The sequence below is a fragment of the Motacilla alba genome, chromosome 4, assembly GCF_015832195.1.
Source record: "Motacilla alba alba isolate MOTALB_02 chromosome 4, Motacilla_alba_V1.0_pri, whole genome shotgun sequence".
In the NCBI taxonomy this organism is placed as follows: domain Eukaryota; kingdom Metazoa; phylum Chordata; class Aves; order Passeriformes; family Motacillidae; genus Motacilla; species Motacilla alba.
The window spans coordinates 52,292,663-52,308,821 of record NC_052019.1 but is presented as its reverse complement, the minus strand read 5'-3'; the positions used below and the strand labels follow the sequence as shown (position 1 = coordinate 52,308,821).

The 16,159-nt window shown below is 37.6% G+C and overlaps 1 protein-coding gene and 1 long non-coding RNA gene across 7 annotated transcripts in view; one reads left to right on the top strand and one right to left on the bottom strand.

Annotated features, from left to right (window-relative positions):
- The window catches only part of CCSER1 (coiled-coil serine rich protein 1), a 615,878-nt gene that overhangs the window by 409,135 nt on the left and 190,584 nt on the right, over positions 1-16,159 (top strand). The gene's annotated exons all lie outside the window — the stretch shown is intronic.
- Positions 1-16,159, bottom strand: part of LOC119700023 — a 45,856-nt gene that overhangs the window by 12,361 nt on the left and 17,336 nt on the right. Inside the window, exon 1 of the long non-coding RNA XR_005256636.1 lies at positions 42-16,159. This exon is cut by the window's right edge and continues 17,336 nt beyond it. This is a non-coding gene — a long non-coding RNA (uncharacterized LOC119700023). The remainder of the gene's footprint in view (positions 1-41) is intronic.

Below are 16,159 nucleotides of genomic sequence, written 5' to 3'. Positions count from 1 at the left end.
CATGTGAACTTGATGTGTTCAAGCATGTGTTTGGCTTGTACCTGGAGCACAGCTCATGTGAACTTGATCTCACCTCAGCATCTCTTCCCTGTGCTCTTGATGTTCCTACAATTTCCTTGTCACACCTGTTCCGCGGGTGGGTTTGTCACCACAATACATCCTACAACCCCCTCACCTAGCTGTAGGACTTAGCGCAATTCTTGACATCACCTTTAGTGAACTGGTAAGTATCCAGTGCTACCGGGTTGCACTGCAGTCTTTTAGTGCAGTGCATCCAAACAGTGCTCTGTTTACAATAAAAATCACTGTAATTTCATTTTCACATGTGTCCTTTTAACCTTCTGTGAAATGTGCTGCCAGTGATGCATCAAGCATAAGAACTCATGAAAGTGACATTGCTTCAGCACGATTTTGGAAAAGGGTCTCCATTTCATTGTGTTTCGTCCCATTTCATGAATACATTTCAAAGAAAAAGGCAGAATAGAATACAAGCCAACATCTAGAGAAGGGTTTGAAATGAACAGAAAGGTTTTTTGTTTTGTTGGGAGGAAAAAAGGTGGTGTTTCTATTTGCATTTGAGCTACAAATTTCTTAGCAACTACTAATAGTTTGTAAAAAATTTACCACACACAGGCAAGGCTTATAAATATTATTTATTTATCCATTTATTTATTTATATTATTTGCACTGCATAAACCACATATTGGTGTACAATAGTATAAAATCCTTTTTTTTTTTTTTTTTGTATTCCTCATGCATGTAATAGTTCTCTGATTATTTATATTTGAATAGCAAACAGACACAGAAAGCACCAATTCTGATGAATGTAATGGGGATTGTCTCCCAAAAGATCTGATCTTTAAATCATCAACTTTGGAAAGATAAGGGTTTGGTCTAGGAGGAATGAATTTAAAGTAGCACTGCCAATCATTTAATCATCTTTAATACACATTTTAATGTATTAGAAACAATTATTAGCTTAAGCACTAGGAAGAACAAGATGCAGGTAATGGTAACTCAGGGCAAGGCTTTCTTTACAGTTACTCTGGAACAGAAAAAATGGAAATGCAGTATATTTTAAAAACAGGGAGACTTAATTGCCTGAATAGTAGACCTTGGAACGAAAGGAATGATCAGATGATTAATATGTTTTGCAGGAAGAAAAACAGTAACAAAAACATTTTTTTTTTCATGACTCAATTTAATTTGAAATTTATTGATGAGTGAGATTAAAAGAGTTATTTATTCATTCTATTTGGTTTCTGCAGCTTTCCCCCTCTCCCCCAGGTCAAATAATGCTAGCAGATTAACACTCTATCTACTGCTCCTTTTTACCTCACTATACATACTGCAGTGTTGTTATAATTTAATGTGGTTGTTGGGTGGCAGGATGTTTATAAAATTTATGTTTAAGCCATAAACATGGAGAAATAATGTACAAGCAGTGATGATGGAGAAGGACTGAATTTTCCAATCCTGAGCACAGGAGTGATAATTAAAACCCTGAACAGGGAAAGAGCTGAAGAGCAGGAGGTCACAAATAAATCTGTGGGACTCTGTTGTAGGCAGCAATGTGGTGCCAGCCTCTGACAGCCTCCATTCCTATCTGCAGGGTAAGGACAAGGCCAGAAGCGTATGAGGAACCATAAAACTGCCCTTCACTTGAAGGTATATGAAGGAGGTTTCTTATTTTTTAAAATTACCTTAGACTTTCCAAGATGAGATTTTTTTACCCTGTCATTCTTGTTCAGATTTGGTCTGTCTGTCCCTTAGTGCCATCTTGTTTCTTTGAAGGGTGTGTGTGGGTGTGTATGTGCACATGTGTGCATCTAAAAATTCCCTGTATCACAAATTCTGTGTGTTTGTAAAGGACTGTATTCCTCCAAAGCTGAAAATTATGGTTTAGAAGATAAATTAGGCAATAATTTCATTTCGGACCTGTTTCAAAATAAATTGGCACAGAATAGTTGTGAGCTTAGCAAACATTATTTTTATTCTCCAAGAGGTATTACACCATAGAAATAAAAATAAACCTCAGTCTCTAAAAGGGAGCATATCACAGGCTGGTACTTGTCAGCCTTATTCTGCTTGAAGACAGCAGAATAAACAGTTGCATAAACATTTTGCAAAACACACTGCACTTTTGCATATTATTTATCCCCATCTGAGGGCTCAAGTCTGTACACAAGTGGTGCAATCCCATTAATTTCATGTTTTTATTAAATAATTCTCTCTGAAAGTGATGGATTCCATGGCCTGTCGTTGGATTGAGTTGACTGTTGACACATCTAAGTAAAGGAAGGTTTGCAGCCCGGGTTCTACAGTTTAGGAAAGCACTGAAGTATTAGTTTTAGTGACTTGATTAACCCTTTTCTTGTTCTTTTCTTTAAACAAGACAAGGTTGAAGAAGTGTTTAACATGGAAAAATTGCATGTTCAAGTACAAGTTGATTTTTTTTCCAGTATTTTAAAGACATTTTGTCAGTTCTTACAGTTTATAGACCTGGGGAAGGAAATCAGTTGTTAGAAGTATCTCCAAATTATGTCAAGGAAAACATAGAAAGGATTTCCAAAACTAAGGGTTTGATGAAAGAAAATTTGTGAATAAGTACAGGCAAACATTATTGCGGATGTTTAAATAGGGGTAGAGATAACATAAATTACTTATCCTAGATCAATGACAGATGAAGAGAGCTCTTCATTTCAAATAAATTCTTATCTTTAGCCTATGGATCTTGTGACATTCTCTAATTCTCATCTTGTAATCAGAATAGTCATTCATAAGCATGTAATGAAAGCTTAATCAAAGTTATACACATTTTATTTAATCTGATCAAGAAATCAGGATTCTTTAGAAAAAGTAGATCTCTAATAAATTACTAATGAGGTTGGGAGTGAATCAGATTACTACTTTGAGAACAAAATCCATACTGAGAGCTCTAACCAAAAGAGCATGAAAAAGAAATATTTAGCTATGTTACTATAATTTGAGTAGCTTCAACATTTACTTTGATTTTTTTTTGATAACATAGATTTAACCTTTTCATGAATGATTGTATATAGTGTAAATCTTTTCTAACTTTTTTTTTTTATGCATTAAAACTGCAGTTTATGTCGTGCCAAGTTTAATAATTGATTGTGGTATAAGACAGCAACATTTTGAAATAAAAAAGCAAAGATTTTTTATCCTTTTTCTAGAGCCTAACTGTGCAAAAGAGAGTAACCCCAGCATTGTTCCTCATTCTTCATAAGTGCAGATAAATCTCTTGTTAGATCATGTATCTGTTCATGAGCCACATATACTTTTAGTGTAGAATTCTGTCCTCTTTATATATTTTCTACCTTTCTATCTTCTCTGTTTGAAATTAAAATGCTGCTAAAACATAACATAATCTCTCAAATCACTGTCCTATAAGAAATTCTGGCACTTTAAAGTAACAGTGGCGTGAAGCAAATGAGAGAAACACTAGCTTAACTTTTAAATGTTAGTTAGTCAGAGCCACCTGCTAAAGAAAGACTGATATATGAGTTAGTGAGAGAATTTCATTAAACTTCCTTTTCGATGCAGTCGTCAATTTTAAGAAATCTCCATTTTCCTCTCAACTAAATGAGATCTCACTTGTTGGGAATATACAGTACTTTACATAGGTGTCTTTGACCATGTCTTCAGTTCCTGGGGGAAAAAAATCTGTAATGAATGGATCTCATAATAATTCTTTAAGTATTTGGTGTATCAGTGGATATCTGTTATAGCAAAGGAATGCATAGCTGGGGCATTATCATGGGACCTCATATCAATCAATTGCTTTTTGTGTTTACAACTGCAATGTGTTCTCTTATGAAGCTGATGATGGTGTTGGATTTTACAGTGGGTTTTTGTTGGGAAATATGACCCTAGTAAGGTGACGAGCCTAAAGCACACTTGTATTACAAATGCCCACAGTGAGTCAGAAATACACAAGGATTCCTGAAAGCTTAATCTCCTGAGCGGAAGGTATTTCATTTAAGGGTTTATAAAGTAAAATGAAGCAGGGTAGTTCGCTTATGGATTGATTGAGGATTTTTTTAATCAGTTCTGGAAAAACATGGGATAATATGGTAGGTTAAATTGTGTGGGTTTTTTTTTTTGTCAGAGAATCAGTCAAATGAATGCTGCCTGACAGAGATGTTCTCAAGAGAGAACACTGTTCCAGGTACTTCATCAAGGAATCAGCAGTGGGTTAGAAGTAGTATTTCCTCTGTTTTATCCATTGCATTTTGGGTTAAGGAAATCACACGTACCAAAGACAGGGGAGAGAGGAGTTTGAAATCCAGCAATAGGTGAAACATTTATTGTGTTCGATGCTAATTGCATTGCCATCAGAGCAGGAGGAGCATTGGAGGGAACGTTAGTATGGTGTCATGCTGAAGTGAGTGTGACTTGTGTTGCTGATACCTCTAAATGTAAGAATGAATTTAGATGATAATTCTGATTTTTGAGGTCTGATTCTTTATTTTCTGCGCTGTGTTTTTTTCTTTGCCCTGTGCAGACACATTTTAAGATACTATCTCTTTGCACATAAGGGAAATATCAGTGAGAGAATGTATAAAACAACAACAGCGAGGAATTCAAATTCTTGCTGAAGGATCCATTAATGTGGCTCAGGATTTCATGGCACACTTTAAATTAACGACAGGCTCTATTGTCCTAGTATTGAACAAAGGAGTATCAGTTGGTTATTTTATTGCATTTGTCTTTCAAAAGATCACAGAGGGGTACCTTTCGGGTGTGCTTGCAGTTATCCCTAAAAACCTGGTGAAGGAATTTGTCTTTCCGCATTCTAGAGTCATCTAAGTAGTTTTCAATGTTAAGGTCCATGTTACTAATTTTTTCTTGGTGTTCTTGTGACTTCTCAGTGGACAGTTTCCAAAGGGTCCTTTGAGAGAATGTTGAGATGGTTTGCGCGTTCTCCCAGAGGTAGTTAAGGAGATGGATGCCCAGAGGGGGCAATATGGTGATGGTTTGGGAAAGGATTGGTCTGAGGGGAGTGTGGAGAAAATACGGTTAAGGCAAATAGCAGTGGGAGACTACGTGATAAGAAAAGAACACTGAGGACTGGGTAGTTCTCTACCTATTCTTCAAAATCTTCAGTCTAACACAGGGCAGCTGCAAGTCTTGTATTCCCAGCTTCCAAGAGAGGCCAAACAGGGAGATACTGCTCCTACACCCCCACCCCTCCCTGGGCCATTATGGAGCCAGGGTGGAAAATTTGGGTTTGCCCACTTGATATTTAGGACTCTCAGGTGAGGAGTGCCAAGGCCAGGTACAAGAGTACAGAACCAGGGGAGTGGGCTGGGACCTGTGGGGGAGATGTGTAACCGAGCCAAGGAGGCGAGAGGGGAGCGGGTTTGATGTGCAGTGTAAGTACTGCCACCGGCTTTGGTATACAGTGTAAGATACAACATGTCACCAAAGCCTGGCCTGATAGAAAAAGGGATGTTGTTTGCTGTTTGAGTTGCTCTAAATTTAGCTTCCTGATTTCTTATGTGGAGCTTTTTTTGCACCCCCATGTGGTGGGTTGGGTTTTTCTGGAACCAAGAAGTCATAGGTAGGTATATGTTTTAAGCGGTTTTTGTGAACTTTGTAAACACAAAAATTGAGGGGTATAGGAGACAAAATTTTGTCGAGAGTTGCAAGCATCTGACTCAGTAGAACAGTTTTTCTCTTGTGTTTGTTAATGGAGGAAAATCCAGATTGACTTAATTGTAGGACAACAATGTCTAAAATTATGAGCAATGGACTGTTGCAGTCCTCTTACAGGAGGAGGAGAAGGCTAGAACTGAAGAGTTCCCGTGTCATTATGCAAGAAATCCCTAGGTATGGAGGTTGCCATGCACTGCAATACATTGTTTTGACAGTGACATGCTGCCAGGTGTTCCATTTTCATTGTTTTCATAGGAGAAAAATAAAACCTGTGGGTCTATCACAAATGAAGCAGAACTGATGGTGCCAGCATAAAATTTCTGTTTAGAAAAGTAAATCCCAGCTGCTGTGTAACTGTGGGTTAGGTGATTTGCTTCACTACAGAGGAAATATACCACAGGTTGAAAATGTTTGGCTCTTTTCTATTAAAAGTATGTTGCATCTGCTCACTTACAACAGAGATATTTGTCTTAAGTTTGTGAATGCGAACAGATTAGTTAATTTAAAAATAAGAAACTTAGGGTGAACTTAAGATAAATATATGTATCTTCTTAAAATAGATATTTAAGACATTATTTTAACTAGGTAAGATGTGTATTTTTTTCTGAGTCAACTGTTATCCTTAGGACAATTAATTGAGTATTTCTTTTGTTCTGTAATTTTGCTGTGAATCTACAATCTTACTTTCAAGTAAGGTTTATACAGAGAGAGGCCATGCCATTTGTTTTTTTAAATGCTTACCACAGAACTAATACTAAAACATAAGCAGTTATTGAATGCATCATTATCAGTACAATGGCAATCATGCATGCATATTCCTAGTAATATTGTATTTCATTTTTCACAGATTTTCTTGAATTACTGCATTTTAAAATGGAGCATCACTCGCTGTATCTTACACCAGTTCCATGCTATTGTGATTTCTTCAGCTTTGTTGATAACCTATGAACCCATCCATAGCTGTTACTGCTGTGAGGTTTTTCAGTACACAGTATGGTATTCTAATAATTTATGATGCTGAAATCCTGGAAATTTCAGTTAATTACTGGTTATGAGACTGGGATGTGTGATAAAAATTACATGTGCAAATTGTCCCTGTGTGCACTCATTACTGATCTCTGGGAGAACATGGCACACACCTGCTGAGCTCTGCTCCTGTCCCTTTGAATATCTCTTTCACTTTTAGCTCCCTCCTGTGTGTTGCAGAATCTATCCAAACCAAACTCTACTGAGTACTTGCATCTAAGCAAGGGCCATCAACCTGGCAAAATCTGACCCTGGCAAAATCTGACCCTGTCCTATCAGACTCTTTAGCAGAGAAAAAGAGTGGTCTTTGCAAAGAGCTTCATTTTGGGATCGTGGGAATGGATGCATAAATATGAATTTGTGTGAAAGCTTTGTGTGGAGCTGTGGCACAGCCTCATTGTGTTGATTGAAACATGTGAAGATTAAAAGCACATCCTCATGTGAAGATTAAAAGCACAGTAGTTTTTCTGCCATCTCTAAAGCAAGATCAAATCACAGCTCGGTGGCCAGATCTGTTTTTTCATTCACCCGAAAGCAGCAAAATCTCATGGAGATGAAAGGCTTGCTATCAAAATAAGTGTTGCTTCAAGGCCTAATTTTTGGTTATTGCAGGGTTTTTTGTTGACATGGGCCTGAAGTGTTACTTACCTAGCCCTTCTAGGACCTGTTTTGTCCTTTAGCACTGATGATCTAAAGGGGGACAAAGCAAATAAAGCTGTTGTGGAGTTCTGCCGAGAGGTGTTAGCCTTGTGGGTCTAGCAAGATACTAATGGCTACATGAAGTTCTTAGGAGTATTGTCCCTGCTCAGATGAGCTCCTGTGTTTGTTGAGGAGCAGGAGCCAGACACTTGACAGCCATTGTCCCCACCTGTAGCTGCCTCCCTCTCAGAAACTTGTGAAGTGAGGCACGCAGTGCTCCCGACTCATCCCTCTGTAGTGATTTTTGTGGACTCGTACAATGTTTCCACCATGAGCAATAGGCGGAATATCTCCTCTTGATGGTTGATAATTGTCTGACTTTAACAAGGATTTTAATAAAGGATTATGATTGGAGTTATGGTCCCCTAATACCACTTTTATTTAAATTTATTACAATAATTGCCATGTGATTAATAAAATGTTAGTGCATTCATTGAAATCCCCTCTCTGCTATCACACAGTGTGGTACTTAAACACAGTAAATGCTTCTAATTAGTTAGTAATTGAATAACATGCATTAATTTTTATTATCTCACCCATAGGATGTTTAATTGTATAGCTGGCTGTTAGCTGCTGTGAAATATATGGGAAGGGTTAAGTAGTATAATTTTCATGATTCAGGCCTTTCACTACTTCCCAGCTCCAAACATCAGAACAAAATACTTTTATTTCCTAAAATTACCTAAACATGAATTAAAATTCAAATTTTTAATACCTGGAATACCTTTTCTGCACTTCTGAAAGACACATAATTGGAAACATAAGGACATACGAGAAATGTACTCAGGTAGGATGAGTTTGTCATGGGTGGAATGCCATCTGTTGATAATGCAACAGTCAACACTTTACTATTAAAGAAGTTTTCTATCACCGCATCATTATTTTTGTGTGTGTTGCACTCTTTTCCTCCCTCCCCTGAGCCAGTTTGCTTTTTATTGCAAGTGTAATTTAAAAGCAGTTCACATTATCAAATTTTATTAAGCTTCTTGGTCCAGAAAGAGCACATGAAAGGAGGGAGTGCTGGAGTTTTCTTTTAGAGGGGCATTGTTTTATATACAAAGACTTAAAATTTGTTGTATTAAGTATAAGAGAAATATTGTAATGTAATCATATCAATATAATAATAGCAGGGAAAGAATTTTTTTGACTATTTGTCCTTTTGTTTTTTTCATTATCTTCCACATACAAGAAAAAAATGAGGACATCTGGTCTCTCTGAATCCCCAGTTAGTGGGTTTCCAGCTCGGTGATACATCAAAGCAGTTCTATTTCACTGTGTCTGGTTTTTCACAAGCAAACATTTTGAGAATATTTTAAAAATACAAATATTAACACTGCATAAATAAATAAAAATAAAATAAGAAACAAGTAACTCAATAGATATTATGATACTTTCTTGATTTGAATAGAGGAGTAGAAGTTGAGAATAGAGGAAAGCAATTTTGAATTAATTAAAAAAAAAAAAGGACTGGAGACATTCAGGGTGGAAGGAACCTGTTCACATGTTGGGTGTCAGTTGTATGGGAGAAGACTATCTTGTAAGAGTTTTTTCAAATCACCAGGATGCTGGGTCCAGCTTTACATCTGAAATAAATGCTAGCAGGCAAACTAGCAAAGAGTCAGTTCCAAAGGACATCCTCCAGCTTCTGGCCCCACTTGTAGGTAAATGTGTGATTTTTAAAGACCCTTTTTCCCATCTGCAGTCCCTTAGTGGCTGATAAAATCTAGCCACCGTTGTCAGGTCCCACAGGTTATTTCTAAGATGTAAAGATCAGCTGGTGGATTGTTTCTTGTTGTTACCACCAGTCCTCTAACTTTTGTTTTTTTCATGGGAATATGCTCAATTCGGAGCTGGTGTCAGGAAAGACACTTCCTTCAGAACTCAGAGTCTGAGATACAGGGATGAGATCTCACTTCCAGCTGAGCTATGATTTCAGAAAAGCTGTCTTTCTTCTTGCCTATAAAGGACTACTGAGAATATTGATCAAAAACCACAGACAAGTGAACAAACACACCACAGATCTGATGATGGGAGAATCTTACCACTCTTCTACTTTTTTAGGCGAGTAAAAGTTTTAAAGATGCCTTTAAAATATGTCTCTTTATGTTAACATTTCTTCAAAGTGATCTTTGAAAATCCTATTGTGGACCTCTACAGAATATTTAATGAGAAAATTACACACACGCACCCGATTCTTTTTTGTTTACAGCCAATTTTAATTGCTAAGATTAATTGGTTTTTTCCTTTGTTCTCACCCCAAATCAGTTCTGAAAGGTTTTTCTTTCACTTGCAGTGCTTTTAATTGGAATATAAGCTTATATAAAGGTAAAAACTTAGCTGAAAAACTTTTCTTCAAGTGATTCCAAGTCAGGCACAATGCAGAAGTGTGGGTTGTTGAGTTTTGGGGGTTTTGTTTCGGGTATTTTTTGTTATAGTCTTCCATATCATATTTCTTCTGAAGTCTCCGCCTACCTTTGCAAGAACTAATTATTTGAAGGTTTAAAGACTGCTGCTGCCAAATGGTCTCACAGTTAGTGACCGGGTGTAGAAATGAAACAGGGCACTGAACCTTGGGGATTCACTTGGCCTCCTTTGCAAGCCAGGTTGGTTCCTACAGTGTTGAATAACAATTAAAGGAGTTCAAGTTTGAAAGTGACTCTTCAGATGTCAAGCTACAAAGCAAGTTTCACTTTTTTGGCATAGAAAAAGAAAATAACACAAAACAGGAAAAGCAGAGCAAAAATATTAGTACATAGGCTGATGGTTGAAAGTTCTATCGCTATATGCATGATGTTCGCTATTATTTAAGAGATGTTAGTAGTTAATACTTGTTTGTTATTATTCCCCTAGGGCCATGATCATACAGTCATGTGTGTGTCTGCATAATCCATACCTGTCAGAAGGGCTCCAAGATGAGAACCTTGTTTTTGCCTTTGTAAACATGTAGTATGCAGGTTGCTTTACAAAACACAAAGGCTCTTTGGCATTTATGCATCAGTGTAATGAACGCAAGTGTCTCCTTTTATTTTCAATCAAAAGATGCCAAACTATTCTTATATCCTTGGCTATGCAGTTCCTAACTGAAAAATTCAAACATTCACATTCTAAGATATCAAAGATTTCAGGAAACCAAATATCTGTGTGCTTTTTTGCTGAAGGAGCTGAGACTGCCCATCTCTTACCTTCCAGAAGGTAAGCCACCCACCAGCCTATGAGGTGTCTCTCATGCTCCCACCCAGACCCTCTGTTGAAGTAGTCGTAGAGAATTTGTGGATTTTCAGACTAGATAGAAGGAAGATTTTTTTTTTTTTTATGATAAGGGTTTTGAAACCCTGGAAGAGGCTGCCCAGAGAGGTGTAAGTGCCTAATCCCTGGAAACATTCAATGTTTTGTTTGTTGGGGCTCTGAGCAACTTGATCTACTTGAAGATTTTCCTGCTTGCTGCAGAGATGACTGTAAAAGGTCCCTTTCAACCCAAACTTTTCTGTGATTCTGTCATTACAGCCGCTGAGACAAATGCCTAGGAGAGGAAATGTGAGATGGGGTTTATGTTTTAATGCACTTCAGGTGCATTCAGCAGCCATTGGGGCAGGGTCAGGGACTCTTGTGTCTCTGCACAGTGCAGCTGCGGTGTTTCTGTTCTCTGAAAAGTCAAATAGTTTCAGTGGGAAGGATTAAAGCTTCCCACTGCACAGCAGGGGACAGCTTGCTAATTAGAGCACCCTGCTGGGAGAATCGAATCTCCTGAGTCTGAATAGGGAAATCAAACTGTTTTCTCACATTCTGGGTGCATGTTCTAGCAACTTAAATTTTGGTTATGAGTTCTTACAGCTCAGGCTAATGCCTCCCAGTTTCTGCTGGAGGAACCATTTTATTCAGCACCCTGCCTTTTGTGCATTCCATCCTGAGATTTGCCCTCTTTCACATCCTCAGCAAAAAGCCTCTAGGCTTACCTTGTTAGATTGCTGGCAACCACACACATCCTCAAAGGCCTTTTGAGCACTACTGTGATCTCTGATTTTACTGGGAGCAAAGTACTTAAACATTTTTAGAAGCGAGGCCTTGTTACATGAAAGGTGAGATTAATTTCAAAGAGCTGAGCTTGTCTGTCCTGTGCATCTTAAATGCAGCTTTCCGTCTGTCCAAACAGTCTATTGACATTGTCCATGTTCTCCTTGGCATAGGATGTGACATTCTTCTTTTCTTTACATGTGCTTTGCCCTACTTATTAAGACTCCAGATCTCACGTTGTTCATCAACCTATGAAAAAGTGAAATAATCTGTTGTGAGTATGATGAAATTTTAAGTTCAGATTGGATTCAAAGCACATGATGTTTGAGAAGTTGTTTAATCTAATATATTTTCTTACTTATTTCTTCTTATGTTCTGGAAACACCAGTTGGATCACGAGTTCATTGGTGACATTTAGGAGCAGCACTAAATGTAAGGTGAATAAGGTTGTTGCACATACTACTGACACCAAAATTATTGTTAAGCACTGCATGTCATCCCCTTGGTTCTTCTGCTCTGTTTAAATATTCAGAACTTTTTCTAAAGCGTTGAGACATAAAAGTTCAACATACAGGGAAGAGACAGGTAGCCTTGAGAGACCTGCCATAAGAAGTTGTAAAGGTATTCATGACCAAACCTGGCTCTTAAGTAGTCCATTGTCCAAAGTGAGAAATCTACTTTTAAGATTTTGGTGAAGAAGGGTGTGAAGCTGGGCTAATTCTTAAGTAGTTTTCCACATGCAAGGGAAAATTATATGAGCTATTCTACACTAATGTTTCCAGAATGCTGTGATTATCTGCTATTAAATAAGTAAACCTTATTTTAAAGTGAAACAAGTATTATCTAGTTCCACCAATAAGAGATTTTAACTTTCTGACTTAGAGAGATGTTTTCTACCTGACCAAAGTAATCTTGGCTGATATTTGTCTGTGCACCTGCATTGCTCCATTCCTGCATGCCAATTCAAAAGAGAAATGTTACTTTCAAACAGGCTGTTTCTATCCATGATAGCCACTACTGATGCACACTCTGTTTGCTGCCTTTGAAAAAAAGATATTAAAAGTCTAATGTTACTCTTTACTGCGTCATGCATAGTTTATTGGGCAATATTAGTTGCTCACAAATCCAGAAATCTTCTCGCTTCTGTATAGCACATTGTGTTGTATTGACTGCAGGCCAGACACTGTCAGCTCTAACTCAAACCCTCACTACAGAAAGGGCCAAAAATTGCAAGCCAAAAAGTTTCTTGAATGATAAATTCATGTCTAGGATCTTGCTCAGTGAGAAGTTCTCATCCTCCTGATTATCTGCTAGCTCTAGACAGACAACAGAAATTGACCCAGATGTCTTTAAAGGAAGTTAGAGCTAAACGAAAATATTCCTTAATCTGTTTAATCCCAAATGATGAGTTAAGAGGTATATATTTTTATTTCTTGCTGCTGTTTTCAAAATAAATGCTAATTAGAAGGCATTTAGGGATCCTGGTTCAGCCAGCAGATGCCAGGGGACAAGCACACACATCAAGTGCATTATACATTTCTCACAGCATGAAATCTTCAGTATGGTACAATAAGTAACAATTTAAAACCTCAACACACATCTGCTATCTAGGGAGATCTGCTGAAGAGGATCACAGCCTTCTTCAGTGGTGCTATGATAAGATACACAGGAAAGCATTGAAAACAGTTTAATTTTAAGATTTCATACTGTGATGGCCCTTAAGTGCTTCTGGGGAATGGGACTGGATTGTTGTCTGGTGCTCCACAAATGCAGTTCTGTGTTTGAAGTATATCATAATGCAATTTGTACATAACTAGGAAATAAAATAGAGGGATAAACAGGGAGATCTAAGCTGAATTTGATTTGGGAAAGATGCTTCTAAGTATTTTGTGTCTCACTTTTTGTGGTTTTTGGGGTTTATTTGTGTTTTCATGGTTGTTGTTTTTTGTTGCTGTGGTTTGGTTTTGGTGTTTCGTTTTGTTTTAATTTATTCTCCAAAAGATTTGCATTTTAAATGAAAAATGTTCAGACTGGAGCACAGACTGAATTTAAAAGCAAGTATATAAGCTGTAAGGGCTGATTTCATAAGCCATTAGCCTATTCGTCTAGTAAACATCTTTGGAGAAAAACTAATGAACTCATTCTGACAAAATTACTTGGTGATAGAACATCACTGCTGAACACCAGCACATAATTTGGTGCTCTGAGGGCTGTATCTACCCTGCAGGACAGATGCCTGCTGCTGTGCCACCCTTGTCCCCATTTGCCTGAGTGGAGAACCTCTTAGAGTGATTTGTAGCTCTCTTCCAACCTGTGTGCCCTGCTTGCCTCCCATGGGAATGAGCTGTCAGACAGATGGTGTGTTCCTAATCCTGTACTCCAAGGCCAGGAGCTTATATATGCTTCAGGGCCAAAAAAAAAAAAACCCTCCCTGCTTTTCATATTAGCTAGAGAGAAAGGGTGCAAGAGCTTATGTGGCTGAGCAAAAGAAGCATGTTTGAATCCCTCCTGACTTTGTACAGTAGCTGTAATGTTGGTTTTTAGTCTTTATTTTTAACAGTGGTTGGATTGTTCACTTTTATGCCAAGAATAATACACAATTTATATCACAAAATGTCAACAACTTTAGAGTATTGTTGCTCTTAGAAAACGGTCAGGTTCTGCAGTATAAGAAGCAAGCTAACAAGCAGGTCCATGCTAATTGCAAGGAACAATATATATATTGTCTTCTGTGTATTTTTGGGGGAATTTCTTCTGAATAATATGTCATGTAGAAAATACGCAGAATTCTATATGGGACATCAATTACTGAATTTATGAACGGGGAGGGAGGGAGATGAAGAGAACTCCTCCTGAAGTGAGTAGTGATGACATGGTGAATTTTGGGTTGAAAGGAGTAGAGCAGACCAAAGAATAGTTTTTAGAACAGAAGTTACTCATTATGCCATACATGTTTTAATAGTTCCCAGTTGTTCCACAGATATAATTAATGGGAATAAGTGGTTGAATTTTGTCCTTAAATTGCTGTAGACAAATACCTTACTTGCAGACAAATTTAAGGATCCCTTACAAAATAAATTTTTTATGCTAGTTTGAAAGTATTGGCCATAAATAAGGATAAAGGTCACTGTGCTCAACAGACAGCAGCTGAAGGGCAAGTGAGATTACCTTTGGGAGAATTCAAAGGCTGTTGTATCAGAGATCTGTGTAAATTAAGTATCCTCGGCATCTCTTAGGGGGAAAAAAACCCTCTAACCAAACGTGTTATCTAACCTTTTGTTACCTAAATGTAGAGGTTTTGGTCAGTGGCTGCAGTAGGACTCTAAAGAGTTTCAGCTCTTTGCTCATTGGTGCAATGGAATTTTTTTAGGCAACAAGGAGTAAAAAACAACTGCATATCCTATGTTCAGACTTTTACTCAGACTAAATATTTCATTTAGCCTTCAGCTATGATAACCACAGACATACCCTATGAAATGTTATTTATGCTCATACAGTACCATTAATTTTCTTTTAATCTTTCTTTGCCTCAGGAAATATTTCAATTTAATTTTGCTCTTCATGCAAGGAATCAAGAGTATCGAGAGCCGAACTAATTTCCTTTCATTTTCCCTTTATTTCCATATTTTTAATAGATTCGTGACCCATGATGCTAATACTCTAGCTATTGTAAAAACATGTTAAATTAAAAATATATATTTGTTGTGTCCATCTGCTCAGTTCCCAACATCTTTCTAGAGTTTATTGAATTTCCTGTTGTCAGATCTCAGTTTCACTGTTTGGTCTAGTGGCATTTTCCTGACTGGCCATTTTGTCTTCTCTGCCCTTGCCATTGCTGCTCTCATTCTTGCGCAGTTTTACTCATCTTCTCAGCCTTCCATGGATTCCTTACTCTGCACTCCCCATCTGTATTGGCCAAGGACTATGTCCTATTCCCCTTTTAAGTTTATCAAATTGTCCTAACCTTCTATCCACCTTTATTCTGGTTTTATTTTATTACTTTTGCCTTCACCCAGGTAGGAGAAAGCTGTTGTGTTGGCAAGAACGTGCAGAAATGTGAGTGTCATTTGTGTGAGAGCTTGAGAGAGAGGGCATTTTACTCAATAGCAAATAGTGAACAACTCTGCATTCGGTACCCTATTTCACTCAGCATTCTGGTGGCGTATTTCTCTTAGATGCATTGAAGCAGCTGTTTGACATAGAATAATGCCACAGCAGAGCTTGACAACTTTTTTTTTTTTTTTTTAAAGCAGGCTTTGGATGGGTAATGATTATAAAATCAGGATCTCTGCTGAAAGATAACACCTCTAGCAATCTCAACCCTGAGATACTGGTTCAGAATTAACTCAGAGGGAAGTGTACCATCTGTTGCTAAAACCTCACACTAAGAGCTCAGGCAATTTCTAGCTTAAAGGGAAAACGTGGACATGAGCCTAGCTAATTAAGGGAAGCAAAGAGAGGGATGGAAGCAAAAACTTTAAAATAGCTTCTAGTCTTCTGGTTGTGCCTGGTGCTGTCTGATTGGAGACAGTAGAGAGAATTGACACTGCAGAGAAAAAAAATCTGCACAGAAAGTTCTGTCAAATGCCCAAAGTAAACAAATGGGAAGCAAATGTTGTTTCATTGCTATTTGATTTATAATAACTGTACTGTATTATATAAAGCTTCTCCAGGCTCACTTAGGATGTGTAAACTGTTACTGTTCCTTCAATGCTTGATAATCAGGACTAATTTCTGTGCC